Raw genomic sequence first — 27,850 nt, 5'->3', positions numbered from 1 at the left:
AGTGTTAAGGCCACATTTTACGGCAGTTTGGTTTAAAATGGGTCTCTTAGGCTCCTAAATTTGTGACCTATTTTTAGCCAAACTTAGGAGCAATCATTTAGGAGCTTTTTAAATATTTGTACTAGTTATTTTTAAAACATCAATAGAAATGGTTGTTTTTCTTCTTCTTTTCAGCCCAAACCTGTGCGGAGATGGAGTGCTGTTTGGGTGGAGCAGGGCTCCCAAAACGGGAAGTGTTACTAGAGGTAAGCTGGAAGCTGAGCTCTGTGCAGTGGTAACGAATAAGTATTTCTGTAACCCTGTGATTTCTCTGCAACTTGTTCTGTGACTTTCAGCAATCGCGTAATCCTCTGGGAGATCAGACGTGAGCTGTAGCGATCTTTGGAGAAGTTGTATTATAATTGTTACTAATTTCTACAGTTCACTTTTTTTTTTTTTTTTTTTGTGGAAACTGTTGTGCACCAATGCACTGGACACAGGCTGCCAGACCTCCATCTTGGAGGTGGCTCTTCATATGATCAACTGTTTGAGTTGTGTTTCAGATGAGAACTGATGTGCAAATTGAGAGGTTGACAGTGGTTGTGATTAAGGGCCTTTATACTAAAGAGCATTAAGACATAACACACAAGAAAATGCATACTTCAAAACACGTTAAAGTGTTTTGTGGTAATATCCCCCTTTCCACATGCTATTTAAAAAGAAATATTGAGAAGGGGGCAAATCATGGGTGTAGAATGGTGATGGAAATATTAATTAGTGCATTCATATTAGCACATGCTAACTGGTTAATGTTGAGTTAACATGGAAACACTTAGCACATCCTAAATAGGAGGCAGTCAGGGACATAGCTACCATTGAGCAAGCCTAGCAAAATGCCCAGGGCTGCCCAGTGGTAGGGTCTGCTGTTCGTCCCACTGTCTGCCTTCGTCAACCAACCACCTCCCTTCCTTCTCCCCCTCTCCGCACTGGTCCAACATCTCCTTCTGTTTCCCCCACCTTCACCCCCGGCGGTCCCATAGAATGAGTAGGTGACCGGCAGAGGCAGTGATGTGAACAAGCTGCCTATGGCTGGTCCCGCCAGGGCCTTTTTTTCTGCTGCCTGCCCACAGGAAGTGACGACATAGCAGGTGGGACCGGCAGAGGAAAGGCCCTGGCGGGGCCAGCAGCAGGCAGCCTGTTCACATTGCTGCCTCTACATGTCACTCACTAGGGATTCTGAAGGACCACTGGAGTGGGGAAGGGGGGAGTGAAACAGAAGGAGATGCCAGACTCTCGCAGAAGGAAAAGAAATGCTGGACCTGGGGAGGCAGATGAGGAAAGAGGGGAGAGACTTCTAGACCAGAAAAGGGGGAGAAGTGAGGATGGACACTGGACCAAAAGAAAGAGGGAAAGAGAAATGCACTAATGAAAAGATTAGCATAGGAACTGCGAAAAAATAAAAATGAAAGTCTTCAATACTACTGCACTGCATCTGGGCTTAGTGCGCAGAAACGTCTCCCATTAAGATGCACTAAGCTCGGATTCTAATGCCCTTTAGTAAAAGGGCCCCTATATAAAGTGAAAAATCATGCTAACTTATATATATTTTGAATGGGAAAAGATCTCATTAAATCCAGTCATTCTTGTCTCTTTTCAGCTATCTGTTTGCCGAGGTGCAAGAATGGAGGGGTGTGCACCAAGCCCCAATTCTGCGTCTGTAAGTCTGGCTATGAGGGCCAGCGATGTGAGCAGGTGGTCACTTCTTCTGAATCCAGCTCTGATCTTTTCCAGCCATCACCTTTCATCTCCTCCCCAGATTTTCCCTCCCAGTCGCTGGCCATCAGCTCTGTGCTGACTTCCACCTCTGTAAAAGAGAGTCCTCCCCATGGTGGCTCTTCCCTCCCTGTCCCTGGTTTGACCTCTGGTGCCTCCACCATCCTGCCATCTAACCAGAAGAGTCCAACATCTAGTCCAGTTTGGATATCGCAGTCCAGAAAAAAGCACAATGAGACGGCTAAGAAGCCTTCTGTCACTAGTAAGAAGATGTTTTCAGTCCGTTGGCAGCCACTGAAGTAAGTAGATTTAATACCGTCATTAGACAATTCAATTATAACTTTGACAGGGAGCTATTCCCAGTCCTGTCTTTTTATAGGGAACTATTTCCTGTGGAAGGGACATGCCTGAGGGCTGTGAAAGAAATTACCCATAACAGAAGCTTGATTTCTCTCTTTTTGTCTGTAATGCTTTTTTTTTCAGATCTTACCTTGCCAAACGTTTTGAATGTTTTTGTCCATCAGGAAGATGTTTAATTTCTTCATGAATGTACTATACCACCTTTCATATCAAATGCAACAAAGTAGTTTACATCATTGTTATATGGTTGATAGACAACCGTAGTATAAAACCATATAGATCCTGGGGTCCTAGGGCTTGAATAACAGGAACAGGCAACTTATTAAACTCACATACCAGGGTAGGAACGAGAGAAGGAAATGGGACAGGTGATGCAACTGCTAACCCAGTGCTCCCTTGTTTTCTTTGGTGAAGAGGAATCTTCAAGCCAGACTTAGATTTATTGTGGAAGACTTCCTTTTGTAGATAAACTGGCAGAGTGTTGCACTTGGAAGAGGCGATACATAATAAGGAAGGGGAAAGGAATTTGAATTTAGCTCATGTCTTGAGTAGAAGTTAAAGGCAAGTTAACATTCAAGTACAGTAGGTCTTTAAAAAAAAAAAAGTATTTTTTTTTTTTTACTATCTTTCCTCTCCCTAAAGGGCTCTCAATCTAAAGTTTGTACATGAGGAAATGAAGACTTAAGTGACTTGTCCAAGGTCACAAGCAGCAACAGTAGGATTTGAACTCTGTCTTCTGTGGATCTCACTATCCATGAACCGTTACAGCTATGTAAAAAAAAAAACAATGGGGGGGGGGGGGGAAATAAAGTGACGTCTCAAACTTTCAGAGGCCTGCCCCCCTTTTTTTAAATAGTTGTAACAGCTCTTGAAAATACTACAATATATGGTTTTTGACTAGTGGTGTTCAGTATATGGTTTTGTGGAAGGTGACTTGTGAATGTTCCTTAGTTTTCAGCCTGCTGCTCTAGCCATTAGACAGTTTGATAAGGGGTACAGAGAGAATGACAGAGATTATCATTCTAAGTTCTTGTTGTCTTCAGTGATATTGTAGGAAGGCTGTACAATAAAATATACTTTGTGAGCAAGGAGTAGTAGGATCTTAACGTGCACCTGGTAAACAATTTGGGAGCCAATCTTTGCAAGAAGCAACGGTATAACCTGCTCATATTTTTTTGGCCAAATCCAAAATTTTAACTATTTTAGATATTTTGTAACTATTTCCAAGTTGTTCATTTTAATCCTTTGTGGAGAGCACTCCCATAAAGCAGAGAACTCAATATTAGAGAATGGACTAATATCTGTAGTGCTTCCATGGAGCGAAAACAAAGCACAAGGAGCCTTCAGGAATGAGGGCATCAACTCAAACTTTAATTAAACAGACCCGACACGGTCTGTGTGTTGGTGAAGCCGCCTGTGTCAGGGACTTGCAGTGATAAAATCAAATAATATCAAAATGTCTGTGGACAGTGTGAAATCTTGGAGCTCAGAAGAGATGCCAAAAAATGCAGGTACAACCAGTGAATTCAAAACCAGGAGTCCCACATAAGTGAAGTCTGTTTTTCAATAGCATTACTCTGCCGGTCTGCTGGTTTTTACATTTTGGAGGAGGTGACATTTCGCTGCCGAATCTACACAACCTTATTTTCTGAGCATCGAGAAGGCTACTTCTTAATGACGGTTTTGCTTCCTGAGCATTGACTATAAAGACTCCTGAGGCAGGCAGGTTGGCTGAAACACAGCTGTCAAGTCTTTTTGAGTTACCTAATTGGTCTGGACTTGACGTGTCTTTTTGAACTATACAATACATTTGGACTTTTTAAACATCTAAAGACTATATCCCTATGTCAACTTTGCTAGGTTCTTTGTGATTTTGAGTCTGCGAAGACTGGTGTTCTGCAGTTGCAGTTCACACATACAGTAGGTAGTGGATGTAAACGCAGTTGGGCATCACTTCTTCCCTCTGGGCCTCCTTAACCTAACTATGGCCTCAGCTTATATATTTCCTGGACCATGCCCTCCTGGCTCCACCCCTCCCATGTCACTTCCCTCTTGAGCGGGACTATGAGTTTTAAGATGACTCTGGCTTTGTGAAGGAGTTCTTTTAAGACAGAGGGGTGGCGTCCTATAGACTGTCTCACAGTACACTGTGTATATCCTCCCATCCTGTTACAAAGGTTTGGCAAGCAGGGTGACTACTCAGGGGGGCACCACATTGCCGTTTGAGTCAGTCTATGGACTTGTGACAGGAAAGACGCTGTCCAACACATCCCTTACTTTAGGTGCCATTTTGTCCAATAACTGGCCTGATTCTATGGATACACATTTATCCTGTAGGGCAGTGATTCCCAAACTGGGTTCTGTGAAACCCTAGGTTTCCTCAAACTCTCTTCAGGGGCTCCTCAAGAAATTAGATTGTAGAATGTCTGTATGAACATAATATGTGTTTATATAAATTGAGGGTTCCTCAGTATATGGAAAAATATTTTAGGGGATCCACCAAAATAAAAAGTTTGCATTTCACTGCTCTAGAGGTATTTTGTTTTAACCTGAAATTGCACCTGGTATGTTGTAATTGATGAGAACAAAATGAGAAAATAATCTCAACATTTTTTTACTTGTGTTCCTTTTTAGTGAATGAATTGAAACCCATCATTTCTGCATGGGCATTTAAACTAGTGTTCTTCTAAGAGTGTACTTTATTTAACGCTTATAAAAATGATTACAGAATGAAGGTGAGGCTTACGTTTCTAAGCCTTATACATGATATCCAGAAAAAATGGGATCCCTTACATATACGTTGTCCAGAAAAAAAATGGGACCCCACCATTTTTCCAAATAACCCCAAAACATCCTACTGCAGTAGAAACTTCTGCCTGAAATTCGAGAAATTTCTCAGTGCTTTATTTTCAACAGGATGGAGCTACAACATGTTGAGCTCTTAATTGATGAAACCCCAGAATTCATTGATCCAACATCTCAGTGACATTGAAGACTTCATTAATGTGTTGAGGTTGAAGGAGGACACTTTGAACATAAATTATGAATTAACTAAGAACCCCCCCATAATACTAATGTATTTCCAAAGGTCATACTAAATGATTCATCAATTGCAACGTATTTTGAAGCTATGTAAGGGTCCCTTGTAGATACAATAGATGTTCCTATCCCCAAAAGAAATTGAGAGGGGGAGGCCTATTGATAAGCAGCTGAAGTCCAGCAGAGCTGGCTCTGTAAAGAAGGTGCCACAAGGATAAATTTTATTAATAGCCTGTATAAAAATTCTTTCCACCCTAGCTCTTGGATTAACTGAAGGGTGAAAAGGCAGGACATGTTTGTAGGAAAGATTTGGTAGCTTAGAGAGATGGGCTTCATCTGACAGGCTGTGTATTCTGAGCTGAGCAGATTTATAGTGAAGCTTAGAGATATAGTACCTTAATGTGTGCAAAATTACACAACCTGTGGAATGGACAGTTCAGGACTGTGTGTTCCACTCCTGGGCACTCCTAGTGCTCGAAATGTTGATGAGAAGCAGCCAGCCTACCCATATTTGGTTGAAAATCTAAATTTCAAAGTTATTTTAACACCTTGGTCCAGACTGATCATCTTGGCTTGTCTTGTGCTGCTTTGTGGGAGGCTGGGGCTTAATTCCTACTTTGTTACTTAGAGACAAAGGCAGAGCTTTAAATTTAATGGTATGCCACAGAGAAAAGGGGATTGCTCCACTGTGAGCAGCAGAGATGTCTGTGGTTTCAACAGTCATGTCACGTCCACAGCAGGAACTGGTGTTGGCTTTGAAAGGCACTCCCACACCCCCCAGTATGGTGGCATTTTATAAATCTTATGTCAGGACATTACAACCTGCAACATATCCAGTTTTCTCCCAGAACAACTTGGCTACTAAAAGCCTGCAAGCCAGATTAACACAATATTGGGCCCTAAGAGTGCATATGATTGTGGTCCTTTATGATGGACCCCCATTCACTTCTTCTCTCCCTTCTGCAGAATCTCTCTCTGCTCCCTCTCTGGAGACCGTGCTGTTATTTCTTAAAGGAAGAGTAGTATATCAAGTGAAATAAACCATAATCATCCTTCTCTCCAGGCTGTAGTTCCCCTCAACTAGTGCCAGCTCAAACTACCTGATACCTTAGGTGAATCTTCAGTTGTGTGCTCCTCCAGATCTTGGGGCAGCTCAAGCAGTTCTTCATGTTCACCTCCAAAGAATCCATCACCCTCCATTCCTTGCCCCCTTCGGTGAGATGCAATTTGGTGGGTATTCAGCGTCTAAACTAGAGAATGACTTGGGGTTAAAGTTTGTCCCTGCCCCATCCCCACAAACTCTGTTCCCATCCACAGAAGCCTCAAACAGTTGATTTTATATTTAAATCATTTTATTACATTATAAAAATGAACAAATATTCTGAATTGTATAAAGCAAAAATAGAAGATACATCCCTCCCTCCCTGTCTTGCCCCCATCACAAACATTTCTTTCATGCCCCTTGTCAATGACTCATCCTTCCCTTTTGTCATCGTTTAACTTATTACATAACCACAGAGGCACGGTATGGTTGCATTTTCAATATGGTAGAACCCAGCTAAGGAACAGGTTATTTGAGTTAGTCATCATTGGACCAAACTAGCTTTCCTATTTCCTTGTGCCATCACCAGCTGGATAGGCACTGTTAGGCAGTGCCCTAAAAGATGGGGGGGGGGGGACTGTTAGCATGCAAATGCATGCTGGACAGGGCTCACCATTGCTCCAATGGTCTGCAAACCCTAATGCCATCTCCGAGCTGGCATAGGGTTTGGTGTGCTGCTCACTGATCATTGGGAGGAATATGTTTTAGCATGCATTTGTATGCTAGTTGCAGTCAGAGCCTGCAAGCATGTTGATTCACGAGCTCAGGGGCTCTGATCACGGGGCAGTAGCAAATGCAGGCGCTAGTATGGCGCTAATAGCCTCTAGTGCCTGCGTTTGCTTCTGATCATTAACCCATTGGTGCTCTAGGCAAATCTTTAATCTTGCACCTCCCACACACACTTGTGCCTGCACCCTCATCTCTAGTCCCTCTTGCAACCCACCATCCTGGCTCCCCTGACGTCCTTGTCCATACTTCCCATGGCTGCTCAGCCTCTATTGCTAGCAGGAGGAAGGATGCTGAATAGAGTGCCAGCTTCCTCTGTTATTCAAGGCCAGTCTTGTGGTATAAGCCATCAAGTTAGGGGATTTTGCAGTTCATACTGCAAGACTGACTCTGCATAAAAGAAGAAAACACTAAGTGTCCTCCTTCCTGCCGGCCATGGGTGCTGAACCGCTGGGTAAGCACTGGGATAGGTTGGGGACTAGGAGGGATGGTATTTAAAATGCCTGCCTTTTGCCACCCCCAGAATCTTGGTACTCTAGGCAACCACCTAATTAATCTAATGGAAGCACTGGCCCTGTGGGGGGGGAGGGGGAATAGATGCAGAGAGAGGGATAGGAAGTAGACATAGATTGGTAATGTAGGAATTGTGGAAATGTGTTAAGATTATGATTTATTAAGGATGGAGGAGGGATTAGAGCCATACAGAGGGGAATGGAGCAGTCTACTGTTAAGAATGCAGACTGTGGACAGATCACTAATAATTATATTGCTGATTTTTTTTCTAAAAATGTCTTTATTTGAATTGCAACATCCAAAAGAAAATCATTTCTCAACCATTAACATTTCAGAATTGGTCTAGAAAGTGGATTTAAAGGTTCTGGCAGCCACTGGCCTCCCCTAATTAAAACATCTAGTTTGCAAACCTGCTGGAGGAGACTATTCTTATGCAGGAAACTTGGCAAATCTATGGACCTCCCCCCCCCCCCCCCCCCCTCTTAACTTTCGGCCTTAGGCAGGTTCCTAGTTTGTCTAAAATTAATTGTGCCCTGTGCATGCAGAATTTGCAAACACATGCACACAGAGTTACCAGTTGCCATAAGATTTACTGTGACTATCTGCTCTTGCACACCTATTACATGTAATAACTGTAGTGACCTAATTCACTTCAAGGTCATGCCTTTTAGTACAGAAAGCAAAGATGTGTTGTCAGCATTTGGAAGGAGACACTTGACAGGCTATTGCTGCTAGTTTTGGAGGGCTGAGAGAGGAGTGGTGGAGGATCAGGGTGATTATTGTTGAAGAATCTTCATTGTTACCCTACCAGAGCTGCTGCTGTGAAGTGACCAGCAGGGGGCCTGGTAGGATAAGGAATGAATGATGACATTCCTGTGCAGTGCTGGGACCCATCACTAGCTTGAGTTTCTGTGCTGCGTATTTTATTTACTTATGTAGATTTTGCTCACACCTTTTTCAGTAGTAGCTCAAACTGAGTTACATTCAGGTACACTGGATATTTCTCTGTCCCAGGTGGGCTCACAATCTTAAGTTTGTACCTGAGGTAATGGAGGGTTAAGTGACTTGCCCAAGATCACAAGGAGCAGCAGCGGGATTTGAACCGGCCACTTCTGGATTGCAAGACCCGTGCTCTAACCACTAGGCCACTCCACTCTGGGGGAGTGCATAGGGATATGAAATATTCTCTAAAGAGGAAAGGTGCTGCGCTGATCTGTTTCTTTAAACCAGGGTCATCAATTAACTCTGTTTTATAAGGAAAATCTGATCCAGTCATGGTTTTACTGCAGTGCATGTAGGGATTTTATAATTCGATTTCCCAAGGCAGGAGCAGGGAGTCCCTATGTGTGGGGGAGGGAGGGAAACCAGATCTGGATCAGTCTATTCTGAATAAAAAGGAGATAGTTGGTATCCTGAATGTTTTCCTTATGGCCTTATATCCTATGTGGGGTCACCTTCCCAGGTTTCCTCTTAAAAAAATTTTTTTTTTTCTTTGCATAATAGTTGATAGCAGAGACCAAAATAGCCCATCCGCCCAGCAAGAACATTAAATTGCTACTACATGCACCAAACTTCCTCTCGTTAAGGTCCCATGCTGACTGCCCTGCCAGTGCCAACTCCCCCCCCCCCCACCCCAAATAGTACCACCCTAGGTAAATGCATAGTCCACTCAGTTGTCAGGCCAGCCCAGCCCATGCCTCCACCCCTGCCCCCTCCCCCTCCCCTGTTCACCCGTTCTGAAGTAGTTTGGAGTAGAGCAGTATCCCAATGGGAGTAGGTGTTCGTATCCCCAGTGTGTAAGCCTGGGACAAAAACATTTTTACCTTCTGTTGCCTCAGGTACAAACGTTTTTGTAAGCTGTTTGGGTATAGACCTTCCAACCATCTCTGAATTGTAACTCGCCTTGAGATCAGTTTTGAAAAGGTGAATAATTAAATCTAAATTCTCACAAGCTCCACCTCCCTGCTTAGAACCCCAAAGTAGGAGAGACCACTACAGTGGCTTGTGAGTATGCTATGGCCTTCTCTCTCCCCCCCTCCCCCCCCAAATGCAATGCCTTTTTGTTTAGGGCTGTAACTGCTGCTCCATGCAGGTTACTACTACTACTTGAAGTATGCAGCGCTGTACACTTGAACATGAAGAGACAGTCCCTGCTCGACAGCTTACAATCTAATTAGGACTAGGGTTACCATTTTTTGTCCTTAAAAAAAAAAAAAAAAAAAAAGGACACTTGCCCCGTCACCACCTCTCCCCTTACGATCTTCCCTGGTGGTCTAGTGACTTCGGGGCAGGAAAGAGCCCCCTCTTTCCTGCCCAGCATGCTGCTCTGCATCCTGTATGCTGCCTGTGATGGTCTCGGCGAGATTCAAAATGGCCGCCGAGAATTGACGTGGCCTCGCAAGACTTCAATTCTCGGTGGCCATTTTGAATCTCGCCGAGACCGTCACAGGCAGCATACAGGATGCAGAGCAGTGCACCGGGAAGGAAGGGGGGCTCTTTTTCCTGCCCCAAAGTCACTAGACCACCAGGGAAGATCGTGACTAAGGGGAGGGGAGGTCTGCTGCACGTATGTACGTCAGCGTCAGCCTGCCCATTTGTCCAGAAATCCGGACAAATGGCAGGCTGGCCAAACCTGTCGGGACGCCCGGACTTTTCCTCAAAAAGAGGACATGTCCGGGTAAATCCGGACGTATGGCAACCCTAATTAGGACAGACAGGACAAACAAGAGATAAGGGAATATTAAAGTTAGGATGATAAAATAAGGGTTCTGAACAAGTGAATAAGGGTTAGGAGTTAAAAGCAGCATCAAAAAGGTGGGCTTTTAGCTTAGATTTGAAGACGGCCAGAGATGGAGCTTGACGTACAGGCTCAGGAAGTCTATTCCAGGCATATGGTGCAGCAAGATAAAGGAACGGAGTCTGGAGTTAGCAGTGGAGGAGAAGGGTGCAGATAAGAGAGATTTACCCAGGTTACCCCCTCCTCCTTAGTTTCATATCATGATCCTTAATTCCATTGCTTCCTTTTTTGGGGGAGAGGTTAGTTTCTGCCTTTATACTTTTCAGGTAATATAAATCTCTATCACACAGTGGCATAGCCAGATGGCAAATTCTGGCTGGGCCAATAGGTAGAATGGGTGGATACAATGCTCCACCCTCCTACTCAACTTAAAATTCTAAGTACCTTAGCTGGTGGGGATCCCCAAGCCCTGACAGATGGAGATATCTGAGGATTTCCATAACTCTCCTCAGACAACTGCAGCAGTTACTGGTAGCTCTCCAGCTGCCAAAGCCAGCACCCAGTAAAATTTTAGTTCTCATGCATGAAAACTGAGCATTCATGGGGTAAAGCCATCTATGACTTGGCATGCTTCTACTGTCTGCTGAGGTTGGCCAAGGGGAGGTATGGTGGGCTTCAGATGCCTTCAGCTGGTGGGACTTGGGGATCCCTGCCAGCTACACTAAAGGTGCACTGCAGCTGTGAGGGCCTGAGCTGTCCTGGACCTGCCTATGGCTATACCCCTGTCTCACTCCAATAGGGACAGAGAAAGTACCTGAATGTAATATGTAAACCGCTTTGGTTATATCCCAGAATGGAGGTATATTAAGAGTATAATAAACCTAATGGACCTGAGATTCAGAGCCATTTAAGCAGACTGGAGAGGCTCTGGTTTGCTTAAATTGCTCTGAGCCACCTAACCGCCAGTATTCAGTGGCACTGAACCGGGCAGTGCCACTGAATATAGTCTGACTGTTCACCAAAAAAGTGGGCAGGTCAGGGACAGTACAAGGGGCGGCACTAGGGTAGAGGCCATGGTTATAGCAGGTGCCAGAAATATTCAGTGCCGGCCCCTGCATCGCTCAACAGCCTAATTTAGGACAGCTCTGGACCCCTGCCTCCTCCCTACAGCCCACAGCAAGAAGCTAGTTCCCTCTCCCCCTGGAATCCCCCCATCCCTACCTCCCAGTCATCCAGGTAGGCGCCTCCAGGTCTACCAGTATCCCTGGTGGTCCGGAGGTGGTCATTGGGGGCAGCAGCGTAGCCTCCTCGCTCCCGCCCCTTGTGATGCCCTTCCAAATGGCTGCCGCTACCTCTTGCGCCAGCTCATGGTATGACCACTGCTAGACCACCAGAGATACAGGTAGGCCTGGAGGGACCTACCTGAATGGCTGGAGGGTGGGGGTGGGGGGATGTTCCTTCAGGGAGGAGGAACTAGTTTCTTGCCATGGGCTGGGAGAAGGGTATAGGGAAGAAGGGGGCTTGGGGAACCAGATAACTTTTTTTTTTTTTTCATGTGGGTGCTAGGGCCTGCATAACTGTCTTATGCAGGCCCCGGCTGAATACTGATTGGGTGCATATAAGTTTTGGGTGGCCAGACTGCCCAAAATTAGCACCCGATATTCAGTGTTGGTGCCCAGACATGGCCCGGCACTGAATATCGGGGGCTTATTTAGCCGGTGACGATCAACATTTTAAAAAAATGCTGACCGCTGCTGGCTGAATATCAGGGGGACTACATTTAGATCCTGAAGTTTTGTAACTGGAGTGGCCACTGTTGCTGCTGCTTTTGATCTTGGCCAAGTCACTTAACCCTGCATTACCTCAAGTACAATCTTAGATTGTGAGCCCTCCAGGGACAGGGAAATACCCAGTGTACCTGAATGTAACTCACCTTGAGCTACTACTGAAAAAGGTGTGAACAAAAAATCCAAATAAATAAAATAATAAATGTATGTACATTTTTCAGTTCTTATGGGGAATATTTTGCAGACAGAGGCACAATGTTCTCTTTAAGCTACATGGGAGTCCTCTGCCTATGTTCTACAGTGGGGGAATGGTGTTTCAATATTGCATTTTCAATTGCAAGGGACAGGCAAGTTCTGCAGGGCTCCCAGGGGATCTGCCTCTCACAACTGAAAGCGTGATATTGAAATGCCACGCCTCACCTTCCTCACAGCTTAGGACATTGACATTGAACATAAGAAGCAGCTTGCTGTGTTCTGCTACAGGTGGAAGATGAACAGATGTACTTTTAGCATGCATGCCCTTCCTTTTCAGACTCCTGTGCACAGACTCAGACTGACTCAAAAGGGTGGTTTTATGCCCTTCTCACCCAGGGGCATAGCCAGACTTCAGTGGGAAGGGGGTCCAGAGCCCGAGGTGAGAGGGCACATTTTAGCCCCCCCCCCACCAACAACAACAACTTTGACCCCCCCCTCCCGCTACCACCCCTCCCCTGCCGTCACCTACCTTTGCTGGCGGGGGACCCTAACCCCCGCCAGCCGAGGTCCTCCTCTTCCTTCATTCTGTTTCTGAGTCTGACGTCCTGCACGTTGTATGTGCAGGACGGAGACGCACAGAAACAGAACGAAGGAAGACAAGGACCTTGGCTGGCGGGGGTTGGGGTCCCCGCCAGCAAAGGTAGCAGACGGCAGCGGGAGGGTGGTCAAGAGGGTAGTCGGCAGCGAAGTCCAGGGCCAAATCTATGGGGGCCCAGGACCCCGTGGCCCCACGTAGCTATGCCCCTGTCACCCACTCCTTACAAAAGGCCTTCATTACTAGTCAATTAGATTTTTTATACATTATGGGGGTTATTTACTAACAGCGCACACTAATGCAATTAATGCATGTTATTTCCAATAGGGCCCACTTTATGCAATGAAATGACATTAATGTACAATCGTAGGGGTCCTTTGACTAAACTTCAGTAACAAATGGCCTTGGTACACCCTTATGCGGATCATTCCCACGCGCCAAGGCCATTTTTACTGTGGCTGTAAAAATGCAGATTCTCCATTTATTTCATTAATGTCATCCAGTAATGTTCCCATTACTGTGTGACCATTTTTAAAAGTTACAGCGGTACCGCTTATTTTGTAGGTGGTAAGGGCTCCTGCGTTATCCGTGTGCTAACCAGTGAGCTTTGGCAGGGGCATAGCCAGACACCCAATTTTGGGTGGGCCTGAGCCCCAAGTGGGTGGGCACGACAAACCTATCCCCCGCCGCCCAGCATCTCTCCTCCCACCAGGTGATCAAAGGGGTCACTTAATTCCAGTCCCCCACCCCATCCCCTTGGTACCTTTTAAATCCGTTAGGTCTTTACTGGCAGTGAGCAGCAAATTACTTCCCTTGCTCACACCAGCTCTGAGCCTTCCCTCTGACACATCTTCCCGCTCCTGTGAAGACCTAAAGGATTGAAAAGTACTGGGGGGGGGGGGGGGGGAGGGTTGGGTGAGTGGAGCTGTGACCCCCCCCCCCCAAATGCCTGGAGGAAGAGATGCCAGGAGTCATCAGCTGGCAGGGCTTTGGAATCTCATTGAGTTACATCGCTGTTATGCCACTGCTGAGTGGGCCTGTGCCCACCCATACCTATGCCATGGGCATGTGGTAATATAAATGCTTTATCTGGTTAGCGCAGGACTGCCCAGTCTCTGCCTCTAAGATGACGCCTAGATTAATGTGCACACATCCCTAAACTAACATGGAATATATTAGCGTGTCAGGCTTTTTTTTTGCTACAATAGGTAAGGGAAATGGGACTTGATATACTGCCTTTCTGAGGTTTTTGCAACTACATTCAAAGCGGTTTACATATATTCAGGTACTTATTTTGTACCAGGGGCAATGGAGGGTTAAGTGACTTGCCCACAGTCATAAGGAGCTGCAGTGGGAATTGAACCCAGTTCCCCAGGATCAAAGTCCACTGCACTAACCACTAGGCTACTCCTCCACTCCTAACACAACTTAGTAAAAGGACCCCTTAGTAAATGATTCCCTGATTTAGTAGCATCAAGGCATGCAGATCAGTCCTCATTTTACCCTCCCCCCCCCCCCCCCCCCCCCCGGTTCTAATTTTTGTACAATAAAAAGGTGGGAACTTTTTAGCTTTTGGCCTTGATGTTTATCCTTGTTTTTATGTGTTACATTTGTTTGTCTATATTCTTATTTTATTACTTTGAACATGGGTTTAGAACACCATACCATAATAAATGTTTAACTACAAGTCCCAGCATGCACAGGGGAAACTAGGCTTGAAGCTCTCTGCTCTCTTAAAAAAAAAACACCAACTAAAGTGATACATGGAGCAGAGGACACAGTGACTATGTGGAATGAGTTTGGGGTTGCCCTATCCTCCAGGGGTGGGGTAGGGCCAGGGCTACAGTTTCTGCCCCACCCCACCAGCAACTTCACAGGTACTGGTAGAGAAATTGTGGGAAGAATGGAAGTTATCGATGAGGACAGGTTTTCGCCTACTCCAAACCATGTTCAAAATCTGACCATCCTGCTGTAGTGTATCCATGTATGCACTGCACGATCTATATCTTCTCCTGCTTGCTCCAACCCTTCCCTTCCAGCCATGAGAACAATGCCTCTGCAAGGGAGTGTGTGACTTCTCAGGAATCCTGAACCGTGAGCTCATTGCAAAACTCTGTTTGGGAGCCAAGAGGAAATGTGAGAACCAGACCCTTTATCTTCAAGGAATAACATTTTCTGACAGTTACGGAGTGAACGCGGCTGCCTTGATTGCCCTGTTCCAGGGTGGGGGGTGCTGACCTCTGGACTCTTTTATTTCCAATGGGTGCAAAGGTACAGAGTAGTGGTTTTATGGCATGTGGGGGTTGCTTGCCCCTGGACTTCATCACACCAATTTGTTCACTGCTAGGAGCAGTTTGACAGTATATTGTTGCTGTTTTATTTGTGGTTTTAACCCTGTTGGGTTCATCGGAGAGGGCCAGAAGTGCACCAAAGAGATATGTGATATTCATTTATTAATGCATGGTGAAATATTGACTGGCCAACCAGGGGACTGCTGACAACTCAGTCCTTGTAGTTAGGTGTGCTATCACAGGTTTGGTGAACTGCCCCCATTTGCTACCAGTCTGCCCTCTGCTTTTCTGCCTCATCTATGCTGCCTTTCATATTTCTTCCACCAAGATGGGCCGTTGGATAATAGCCAAATGGCTCTTATGGGGGAGAGGACTATGAAGAACTCTCTTGGGGGCTTTTTTTTTTTTTTTTTAACTAAGCTGTCATAAGCAGTAATATGTGTTTACCGCAGGTTAAAAAGTACTACCGCAAGGCGTTCTCAGGAGCCCCGCAGTAGCTTTTGCATGTGCGTACGCTACCCATGCGCTAAAATATAGTTTGTATTTTTTAGCACTGGGGGTGGGTCTGGGGCGGAGAGTAGGCATGTTCTGCGCTAATCAGAGTAGAGTGGAGGAGTGGGTTGCAGACCTTGGGAACTGGGTTCGATTCCTGCTGCTGCCTGATGGGCGGCAGTGGGTTGAGATCCTGGGGAACCAGGTTCCAGTTCCTAAGCAGATACCTGTGACCCCAGTACGGCTAGCGAAAGCGCGAGCGGAAGAAAAAAAATGGCTAAAGATGTAAAGAGAGGCGAAAAGACCTTTTTCAGATATATTGGAGAAAGGAGAAAAGGTAGGAATGGAATTGCGAGACTGAAAGATAATGAGAGTGGTTATGTGGAGAGTGAGGAGGATAAAGCGAATGTGCTAAACAATGACTTCTCTTCAGTATTCATGGAGGAAATTCCTGGAGAAGGACCGTGGTAGGCTGCCGATGGAATAGCTGGGAATGGAGTGGAGACTGTGCTGTTTACAGAAGAAAGAGTTTATAAACGGCTGGAGAATCTGAAGGTGGACAAAGCTTTGGGGCCAGATGGGATACATCCCAGGATACTGAGGGAACTCAGGGAGGTCCTGGTGGGATCTCTTAAAGATTTATTTAATAGATCTTTAGAGACAGGAGAGGTTCCGCGAAATTGGAGACGAGCGGATGTGGTCTCTCCTCACAAAAAAGGAGACAGGGAGGAAGTGGGAAACTACAGACTGGTAAGTCTCACGTCGGTGGTAGGAAAAATAATGGAGTCGCTGCTGAAGGAAAGGATAGTTAACTTTTTCTAGAAGCTAATGAAAGGCCCAAGGCATCATGGCTTTACAAAAAAAAACAAAAAAAAAAAAACTGCCAAACGAATCTGATTGACTTCTTTGGCTGGGTGACCAAAGAAATGGATGAAGGACATGCGCTAGATGTAATCTATTGGGATTTCAACAAAGCCTTTGTTACGGTCCCCCACAGAAGACTAGTGTCGTGAATAAGCTGAAAGGGCTGAACTTGGAACTGGATAGGAAACTGGTTGACCAACAGGTGGCAGAGTGTGGTGGTAAACAGAATCCACTTGGAGGAAAGAAAGATGTGTAGTGGAGTTCCTCAGGGGTCGGGGCTGGGGCGTATTCTGTTTAATATATTTGTGAGAGATATTGCTGAAGGGTTGGAAGGAAAGGTTTGCAGATGACACGAAGGTAGCCAATAGAATGGATACCCTGGAGGGAGTAGAAACAATGAAAAGGGATCTCCGAACATTACAAGAATGGTCGAGGGTCTGCCAAGAAGTGCAGAGTGATGCATTTGGGGTGCAGAAACCCAAAAGAGATACCGAATAGGAGGGGAGAGATTAGTAAGGTCAACTCAGGACAGAGACCTTGGGGTGTTGGTTTCCGAGGATCTGAAGGTGAAGATATAATGTGACAAGGCAGTGGCCATGGCTAGAAGGATGCTAAGCTGCATAGAGAGGAGTATAACCAGCAGAAGAAAGGAGGTGTTGATGCCCCTCTACAAGTCGTTGGTGAGGCCCCACTTGGAGTATTGTTTAGTTTTGGAGGCCGAATCTTGCTAAAGATGTAAAAAGTCTGGAAGCGGTGCAAAGAAAAGCTTTGAGGATCACCTGGTGACTTGCCTGCCTGGTGCGAAGGTGGCGGACCTCGCGCGTCACCTAGAAAAGATATTAGATAGTGCTGGGGAGGAGCTAGCTGTCTTGGTACATATGGGTACCAATGACATAGGAAAATGTGGGAGAGAGGTTCTGGAAGCCAAATTTAGGCTCTTAGGTAGAAAGCTCAAATCCAGATCCTCTAGGGTAGCATTTTCTGAAATGCTACCCATTCCACGCGCAGGGCCCAAGAGACAGGCAGAGCTCCGGAGTCTCAATGCGTGGATGAGATGATGGTGCAGGGAGGAGGGTTTTAGATTTGTTAGGAACTGGACAACATTCTGGGGAAGGGGGGAGCCTATTCTGAAAGGATGGGCTCCTCCTTAACCAGGGTGGGAGCAGGCTGCTGGCATTGGCATTTAAAAAGAAGATAGAGCAGCTTTTAAACTAGAAACGGGGTGGGGGGGGGGGGGGGGGGGAAGGCCGACAGTCGTTCAAAAGTACATTGGTTCGGGATAAGGTATCTTTCAAAGATATCACTAAAACAGGGAAGATAGGGTATCCTGATAGTGAGGTTGCAAAAGAGACCGTAGTAGATCAGGTGTCCTTAAATAAAAATAAGACAAATGATTGCAAATTAATACTGTACTAAGCATGATGTAAATAGGAACAACAAACATAGTTTGAAATGTCTATATGCGAATGCCAGGAGCATAAGAAATAAGATGGGAGAGTTAGAATATATTGCACTAAATGAAAAATTAGATATAGGCATCTCTGAGACCTGGTGGAAGGTGGATAACCAGTGGGACACTGTCATACCAGGGTACAAATTATATCGTAGTGATAGGGTGTATCGAATTGGTGGAGAGGTAGCATTGTATATTAATGAGAGCCTTGAATCAAATAGATTGAAAATTCTGCAGGAAACAAAACACTTCTTGGAATCACTGTGGATTGAAATTCCATGTGTAAAGGGGAAAAGGATAGTGATAGGAGTGTACTACCATCCGCCTGGCCAGGATGAACAGACGGATGCAGAAATGTTAAAGGAAATTAGGGACGCAAACAAACTGGGCAACACAATAATAATGGGTGGTTCAATTACCCCAATATTGACTGTAACATGGGGGCACGCTAGGAAGGTAAAATTCCTTGATGAAATCAAGGACCTAGTTCTTAGTGGAGCGCATGATCTGGTGCGGGAGGTAATGGTGCTGGGACCGCTTGATAACAGTGATCATATGATTGGATTTGATATTAGCCTTGAAGTAAGTATACATAGGAAATCAAATACGTTAGTGTTTAACTTTAAAAAAGGAGACTATGATAAAATGAGAACGGTGAAAAAAAAACTTAGGAGCATGTATTCTGTTCAAAAACACCATCCTGGAAGTCCAGGCCAAATTTATTCCGCGTATTAAAAAAGGAGGACGGAAGACCAAACGACAGCCGGCGTGGTTAAAAAGTGAGGTGAAGAAAGCTATTAGAGCTAAAAGAAAATCTTTCAGAAAATGGAAGAAGGAACCGACTGAAAATAAGAAACAGCATAAGGAATGTCAAGTCAAATGCAAAGCGTGGATAAGGAAGACTAAGAGGAAAAAAGTCTAGGGGCGACCATCTCTAAGAACGACCAAATTTCAGGATTTGGGCGTCCCTGACCTTATTATCGAAACAAAAGATGGATGTCCTTGTTTCAAAAATATGGGTTTCCCCACCCCTGGATGGGGACGTTTTGCGAGGACGTCCAAATCGAAACGAGGATGTTCCTTTTGATTATGCTCCTCTTAGTGTTGCTAGAGGGAGGAGGTATGGTACTATAAGTAAGTAAAAAAATATATATTAAAGAAACAGAACTTCATGATTTATGAGGTAAGAAGGAGGCTTTGTGGGTTAATCTGGAAAGAGGGGATGGAACATCTATTTACACTGTTGTAATATACAGACATCCCCCACAGACGGAAAAACTATAGGAGTCAACATTCAAAGCAATATAAACGGCTCCTGGCCATTTAAATCATTTGTCGAGGGCTAATCAGAGATATTTGGTGGCACTTAACCGGATAGTGCTGCTGAATGTACCTGGTTAGCACCTAAGCCGGAACTGGCTATTTTTGGGCCAACACTGATACGGTACCGGATATGGTAACCTCATAAATAGGACTGTGTTGGTCCCATCTTAGGGACCCTTTTACCAAGCTGTGGTAAAAGAGGGCCCTGCGCTACTGGCGGTGGCTGTCTTTATCGCAGCGGGTAAAAAGCCCCCAAAAAAGAAATGGCCATGTGCTAAGTTTGTACTTGCCGTGTGGCCATTCCACAGGGAGCACTTAACCTCCATCCATTGAGGTGACTGTAAGGGCTCCTGTGCTAACCCAGCTGTAACCACCGGGTAACACCCGGTGGTATTAATTTTTCAAAAATTCTGGCAGCGCCGGAAATGCTGCACGCTGGGAGTGGAACCACCACTGGCGGCCTTGTTGGGCCGGCGGTAGCTCATGGTTGCCACGCAGCAACCCTTTAGTAAAAGGGTCCCTTATTGTGGTTCACTTTGCATAAGTACTTAAGTATTTCCATACTGGGACAGACCGAAGGTCCATCAAGCCCAGCATCCTGTTTCCATCAGTGGCCAATCCAGGTCACAAGTACCTGGCAAGATCCCAAAACAGTACAATACATTTTATGCTGCTTAGAAATAAGCAGTGGATTTTCCCCAAGTCCATTTTGATAATGGTCTATGGACTTTTCCTTTTTTTAAAACCCTGCTAAGCTAACCAATTTTACTTCATTCTCTGGCAACAAATTCCAGAGTTTAATTACACGTTGACTGAAGAAATATTTTCTCTGATTTGTTTTAAATTTACTACTTTGTAGGTTCATTGTGTGCCCCCTAGTCCTAGTATTTTCAGAGAGAGTAAATATTGATTCACGTCTACCTGTTCCACTCCACTCATTATTTTATAGACCTCTATCATATCACCCCTCAGCCATCTTTTCTCCGAGCTGAAGAGCCCTAGCCGCTTTAGCCTTCTTGTTCATAAGTGCTGAATATCACATTTAACCAGAAATTTTATCCAGCTGTGTTCACCCGGATATTAAGTGCCGGTCCCTGGACATGGCCAAGCATTGAATATCCAGGGATAAAGCCAGGGGCGGTCAGCAAAACACTGACTACCAATGCCTGAATATCAGTCCCTTAGATGCTATGAAAAAGTACTCTTGGTGGATGATTTCAATTTGTGGGACGTTGTTTGGGACATCCCCGCTGCAGTGTCATCGAGAAGCATGGAAATTCTGAATTCTGTACAGTAAGAACTATTACAGCAACTGATAATAGAATCCATACGGGAGAAGGATGCTGGACCTGGTGCTTACCACTTGGGAGAGTGTTTCTGCTGTTGTTGTGAGGACACACAAGACCTTTTAATGCTCAAAATCTGGCTTATTTAGCCTCACTGACAGTCCCCTGTCTTCCAGGGAGACTCGTGACTCTGGGTTGGAGCTTTGGAGGCAGCAAGTGTCCTGGGGAAAGGGAGTGTTGAGAGAGTGCATTATGCTCCTGCATTCTTATGGGTTTCATACTCTCAGCGATGCTGTTTAATTTCAAACACATTGACCCCTGAAGAAGGCTTGTTGCCCAAAACACGGCCCATATAGAGCAAAGGTCTTTTTTAAGACCACTACAATACAGACTGTATTTTACAACATTGCTAATTCTGGATCATCATTATCGGTCTCAACTCAAGTATTTAGACTCCTGATGTAGGCCCTTTGGCTGAAACACACATTTTGGACGCTCTTACTCCTTGTTTGCACTGGTCATTTGGACTTTGTTCTGCTTTCACCCCTTGGTTTGTTCAAGTCACTAATCACTCCATTGCCCCAGGTGCAAAATAAGTACCTGTATCTAATATGAAGACCACTTAGATATACTGCCTTTCTGTGGTTACAATCAATCAAGTCCTTCCCCTTTCCCTTTTGAGATCAACCCATAGTCATTGCATGGCATGCCCACAGAGCATGTTGGGAGGCTACCAGGAGTGATGCATTCTTTTGGCTAGCACCCAGCCTGTGGAAGAAGCTTCTAGTTATGCTATATGCAGAAGCTGTTAGCAGAATTTAAGGGACAATTGAAGACTCAGTTTTTGCCATAGCTTTTGGGGAAATGGGGGTTTGAAGATGCTGGGGTGCCATTAACCAAAAAGAAGTGCAGATATTTTGTACTTAAACTGCGTCTGGTTTTTGTGAATGCTGAGGTTGCCCCTTTCCTATTTTTATTGTAATTTTTCTTTGAGTTTTTCTGAAATTTTACAAATTTGTAAACCTGTATGACCTGAAAAGCCGGGGCGGTATAGTAAATCCTTTAATAAACAAAAACATGACTGATCAATGGATGATTTGGTTGAGTATTAAGGATGTGCACTGGTCTGAAACAACACAGGAAATGTTAATGACATTTTAAAGCCAAAATGACAGAAAATAATTTCTGAAATATCATGTTTTCTCTGTGTGTTGACCATGCATATTATTTTATTTAAAAAAAAATGCATAGCCTGCACTGTCTACAATCCTAGACTGGGTTTTTTTTTTCATTTTGGGGCAATGCCAACAACAACCTAACAATTTAAACCCTCCCAGATGAAATTAAATGAATGTATAAATAACATGGAAAACTAAACTGAAAAGTTTTCATGCACACACCTATTCAGTATTAGGAGACGAGTTCTTAGACAGAGGCATAGCTAGGTGGAGGCACAAGGGGAGCGGCTGCTCCCCCAAACGGACAGTGCGGTTTTATAAACCTACTCGAGCTGACACCTATTTTTTTTATGTTCACTCCCCCAATGCCAGAACCCCAGGGCATTGTTCATTAGTGGGACAATTTTATAATACTCATAATTTGTTTTCATTTGATTACCCAGGGCATTACTTCCAAGAAACTTTTCTCAGGTCTATTTGCATATCAGGTTGCTAAATTTTGTGAATTTTTACTGCCTAATTTAAGATTTTTACCTAGTTATGGCTTGTTGGCCTTAATGACCTTATTGTTTAACAGACTTATGATTGGTAAATAATTATATATATTTGGAATCTTTTTTTTTTTTTTTTTTTTTTTTTTAGTTAATTTATAATTGCTTGTCAAATTGTGACATCCTAGGTGAATTGTGTCCTGTTGTCTTGCTGTAACCTGCTGTGAACTATTTAATATAGTGTAATTAAACTCTGAAATTCGTTGCCAGAGAATGTGGTAAAAGCAGTTAGCTCAGCGGGGTTTTAAGAAAAGTCCATAAGCCATTATTAAAATGGACTTGGAAAAATCCACTGCTTATTTCTGTGATGAGCATAAAATGTATTGTACTGTTTTGGGATCTTGCCAGGTACTTGTGACCTGGATTGACCACTGTTGGAAACAGGATGCTGGCTTGATGGACCTTCGGTCTGTCCCAGTATGACACTTACGTACTTATGTAAGTGGCTTAACTGTAACTCTTAGAGTTCAGGAAACTGATTTGGTGAAGTTGGGGGAGTACCTCAAGAAGTTGTAGCTGGATGGGAACATCTGGGGGATGCAGAAACGCAGTGGGCAAGTGCAATTTATTAGTTATTCCTTCTTGGCCCAGACTTTGACTTTATTCTTCGAGCAATGCAACTTTTAGCACTGTAGCATCTTCCCTCTAGAACTCTTCTATTGGAATTATGGATGGAATCCTTAGTTCCTACATTTAAATTGGCCTTGAAAACTTGACTTAGACAAATGTTTTTGCCTTAATTGTATTTATTCTCCTTTTTTAAACATTTTTTTTGTCCTTTGTTGAAGTACTCCTGAATGATTATCTTTCCTAATGTCTCTTTTTTTTTTTTTTTAATGTTGTTTCACACAGGGGTGGGCAACCTCAGTCTATGAGGGTCACAACCCAGTCGGGTTTTCAGGATTTCCCCCAATGAATGGGCATGAGAGCAGTTTTCATGCCCTGCCTGCATTGTATGGAAATAGATCTCATGCCCGTTCATTGGGGGAATCCTGAAAACCCGACTGGGTTGCAGCCCTTGAGGATTGAGGTTACCCACCCCTGGTATAACAGTTATTGATTGAAGTGCTATTATCATTCCCTTCCTTATGTCTATTCCTTGTTTTTGAATTTGTCATCTGTTTATTTTGTCTTTATGGGGTTTTTTCCGGATGAATTTTTATATATATTGTAAACCGCTTTGATATACTTTGGTTTGAAAGGTGGTATTTCAAATCTACAAAATAAATACATAAATGTTAAGGGCTATAAACTTTTTTTTGGTTTGGAAAGTAAATAAGATGAAAAGGAAGTTGCTATATTTATCAAAAACAGCTGAAATGATAAGGAAAGCAGTTATAACCTTCATGAATTACAGGAGATTGCATTAAAAGAGAGAGAAAAAAATGATACCTAGAAAAGCTAAAAGAAGCTGGGAAAGTAGTCAAGAAAGCAAATATGGAAATGGAATAAAAATAGCCAACACAGACCAAAGAGTAGGGTGGGTTGGCTCTTCCAAAAAGCACAAGGGAGATGCAATGATTCTTGTATATGATATTTTATTGATATACACCAAAAGACTCGACACAGCGGCCATATTTCGGTACTTAGGCACCTGCCTCAGGAGCCTGCAAGTATGGTGTATGCTAATGTATAACTCTTCATTCTATCAGAAATATCCATTGGTTACTTTTTGGTGGAATTCAATACCCAAAGCCATAAGAAGCATCACTATCTCCTACCTTTTCAAAAAATTCTATAACTAAACACATAAACTACAGATGCTTCACAATACCTTGTAACTGAAAAACACTGCTGTAACTTCATTTAACTGTAAAATTGTGAACCACTTTGAACCGAAACCTGTTTTTGGAAAATAGTGGGATACAAGAACACACAAATAAAAAATAAATAAATATTTTTGTAAGCAATATTGCCTCTTTGTGGATGATACCAAAATCTGTAATAGGGTAGACACCCCTGACAGTGTGGATAACATGAGGAGTGCTCTGGAATTTGTCTGCAAAGATTTAATGCTAAAAAATGCAGGATCATGCATTTAGGCTGCAGAAACCTGAGGGAATGGTAGAGTTTAGGGGGGTGACAGTGGCGTAGCAAGGGCGGGGCGGTGGGGGGTGGTCAGCCCCGGGTACACGCCGCTGGAGGGGTGCAGAGAGCAGCTGCACGCCTGTCGGCTCTGCTGTTTCCCTGCTCCCTCTGCCTCGGAACAGGTTACTTCCTGTTCCGGGGCAGAGGGAGCCAGCAGAGCCGAGAGCCGCGCGGCTGCCCCCAGCAGCCAAGAATGCACCCGGGGGTGGGGTTGATGGTGCTGGGCGGGGGGGGGGGGGGGTGCATCGGCAATCCGGCCTGGGTGGCAGCCGACCTAGGATCGTCACTGGGGGATGAAGAACTCTTATGTAAGAAAGAAGAGCGAGACTTGGGTATGATCATATGTGATGATCTTAAGGTAGCCAAGGGGATGGGACAACTTTCCTATGAGGAAAGGCTAAAGCGGCTGGGGCTCTTCAGCTTGGAGAAAAGGCGGCTGAGGGGTGATATGATAGAGGTATATGAAATAATGAGTGGAGTGGAACAGATAGATGTGGAGCGTCTGTTTACGCTTTTCCAAAAATACTAGGACAAGGGGGCATGCGATGAAGCTGGAGTGCAGTAAGTTTAAAACAAGAGGAAATTTTTCTTTACTCGGCGCATAATTCGACTCTGGAATTTGTTGCCGGAGAATATGGTTAAAGCGGTTAGCTTAGCAGAGTTTAAGAAAGGTTTGGACGGCTTCCTGAAGGAAAAGGCCATTGAATGTTATAAATGGACGTAGGGAAAACTCCACTATTCCTGGGACAAGCAGTACAAAATGCTTTGCTCCATGGACCTTGTCGGGTGATTGTGACCTGGATGGGCCACTGTCAGAGACAGGGTGCTGAGCTAGATGGACCTTTGGTCTGTCCCAGTGTGATGATGCTTATGTCTTACGTCTTAAACAGGTAGAAAAGGTGACGGTGAAAGCTAGAAGGATGCTTGGGTGCATAGGGAGAGGAATGGCCAGTAGGAAAAAGGAGGTGATGATGCCCCTGTATTAGACATTGGTGAGACATCATTTAGAATAATGTGTACAATTCTGGAGACTGCACTTTGAAAAAGATATAAACAGGATGGAGTCAGTCCAGAGGTCGGCTACTAAAATGGGCAGTGGTCTTTGTCATAAATCATATGGGGACAGGCTGAAAGATCTCAATATGTGTTCTTTGGAAGAAAAGCAGGAAAGGGAAGATATGATAGAGACAATTACATATCTATGCAACATAAATGCTCAGGTGATAAGTCTGTTTCAATAGAAAGGAAGATGTGGAATGAGGGGACATAGGATGAAGATAAAACTGGATAGACTCAGAAGTAACCTGAGGAAATACTGCTTCACGGAAAGGTTAATAAATTTGTGGAACGGCCTCCTGGTGGAAGTGGTGGAGATGAAAACAGTATCTGAATTCAGGAGAGCTTGGGACAAGTACATAGTATCTCTAAGGAAGTGATGGGGAGAGTAGATGGCATGGATGGGCAGACTGCCTAGGCCATATGGTCTTTATCTGCTTACATTTTTCTATGTTTCTATGATGTTGGACCTAGGGGTAGAGGGGAGGGAGAGAGCTATACTGGACAATGGGAGGGAGGGAAGGAAGGATACGAGATGGAAAGAGATATTGAACCCAGAGAAAGAGGACAGGGAGAGAGGAAAAGTAAGGCCCTGGAAAAAGGAAAAAAAAATGAAAGGCAGAAGAGATACTGGGATCAAAAGCAAATGGGAAAAACACAAAGTTCGGACACTAAAGAGTATTTTATTCAGTAAATGTCCCCGGTATTTTGCCGCCCTTGAGTTTCAGACAGCCGAAGTTTCCAGACCTCCACTCAACACATTTGAGTAGCCCTGGCATGGAGGGTGAATTACTTCTGTGTACAAAAGAACAGGACCAGGGAGTGGTTCTGTTTGATCTTAAGGTGGCCAAACAGGCAGAAAAAATGATAGTATAGAGAAAGGAATGGCTAGCAGGAGAAAGAATTGATTGTACCTCTGTATAAGTCTCTCTCACTTGGAATACTGTATGCAATTTAGGAGACCGCACCTTCAAAAATATATAAGCAGTCAAGAGATCAGCTACTAAAAATGGCCAGTGGTCAATGGAGGTGGCAGACTTAAGGACCATATCTGAATTCAAGAAAATATGGGATAAACGTTTGAGGGAGAGGGAGGGGGTTGTAAATAGTTGATGGTCATGGACAGACTTGTTAGGCTGTGTGATCTATTTGCTGTCATTTCCTGTGTTTCTCTAGCATTTGGTGCAAGTGAGGTGAGGATAAAATGAAAATATTACAGGTGGTCTGCACCATCTCAGCTTGTCAGCCCACAATGTATTATTTATGTCCGTGGTGCTGTCGAGTAGCACAATCCCATGTTGTTATGAGCCCCCTGCCCCAAAGATCTTACAAATAGAACCTTCAAGTCCAGACAGGTTAGTATAGAAAGAATCACTAACCAGTGAAAATGTTATTGTACTGCTAGAGGAACATTAGGAGTATTATTGTTTCTTAACTTAATTTCACCAGCGTTTGGTTTAATTGTGATTTTTTTTCTTTTATCTTTTTATTTCAGTTTGCAGGAGCTGCAGTCTGTCCTGCAGCGGAAATCAACTGGAAAGTTGGATAAAATGGCCATCTTGTTGTCAGAGCACATTAAATTGCAGCAGAGTGAGCTGTCCAAGGGAGGCCTGCAGGGGTCAGGCCGCAGCCGAAAAGTTCTGCGAACACCCCGAGGAGAATATACCATCGAGAGAGACAGACTGCCTACTGGTAAGTGTATACCCTATGGAAACCCATTAACTGGATTACACATGAGAAATATTCACTGTACTAATTGTACAAACCAGGGGTGTAGCCAGATTTCAGCGGGAGGGGGGACACTGTTTAGCCACCCCCTGCCCCGCCACATCAGATACCTTGTTTGCTGGTGGGGGTCTTCTTCAGGGCCGGTCTACTCCGGCGCCTTCGTTGTGTGATCATCTGTTTCTGACGCCTTATGTCCTGCACCAGCAAACAAGGTACCTGAAGATGTGGCGGTGGGGCGGCGGGGGTGGGGGTGGGGGGGTCAAATGTAGAGGGGGCCAGGGTGTAATCTGTGGGGGCCCATGCCCCCGTGGCCCCACGTAGCTACGCCCCTGGTTCAAACATGTGGGTTGGACAGGCCACAAGCTGTGCAGGTGAATCCACATTAGGATTCACCAACCAGAAAAGGATCTAGGTGTCATTGTTAATGATACGTTGAAACCTTCTGCTCAGTGTGCAATGGCGTCTAAGAAAGCAAATAGAATGTTAGGTATTATTAGGAAAGGAATGGAAAACCAAAAATGAGTACGTTATAATGCCTTTGTATTGCTCTGTGGTGTGACTGCACTCGAATACTGTCCAATTCTGGTCACCGCATCTCAAAGATATAGTGGAATTAGAAAAGGTACAGAGAAGGGCGATGAAAATGATAAAGGGGATTTGACGGCTTCTCTGTGGCTAGGGCTCTTCAGCTTGGGGAAAAGACGGCTGAGGGGGAGATATGATAGAGGTCTATA

The 27,850-nt window shown here is 44.5% G+C and overlaps 1 pseudogene; it reads left to right on the top strand.

Annotated features, from left to right (window-relative positions):
- LOC115481002 overlaps positions 1-27,850 on the top strand; it is a 469,054-nt pseudogene that overhangs the window by 81,802 nt on the left and 359,402 nt on the right.

The sequence above is a fragment of the Microcaecilia unicolor genome, chromosome 11 (genome assembly GCF_901765095.1).
Source record: "Microcaecilia unicolor chromosome 11, aMicUni1.1, whole genome shotgun sequence".
NCBI lineage: Eukaryota > Metazoa > Chordata > Amphibia > Gymnophiona > Siphonopidae > Microcaecilia > Microcaecilia unicolor.
This window is presented reverse-complemented; position numbering and strand designations above follow the sequence as displayed.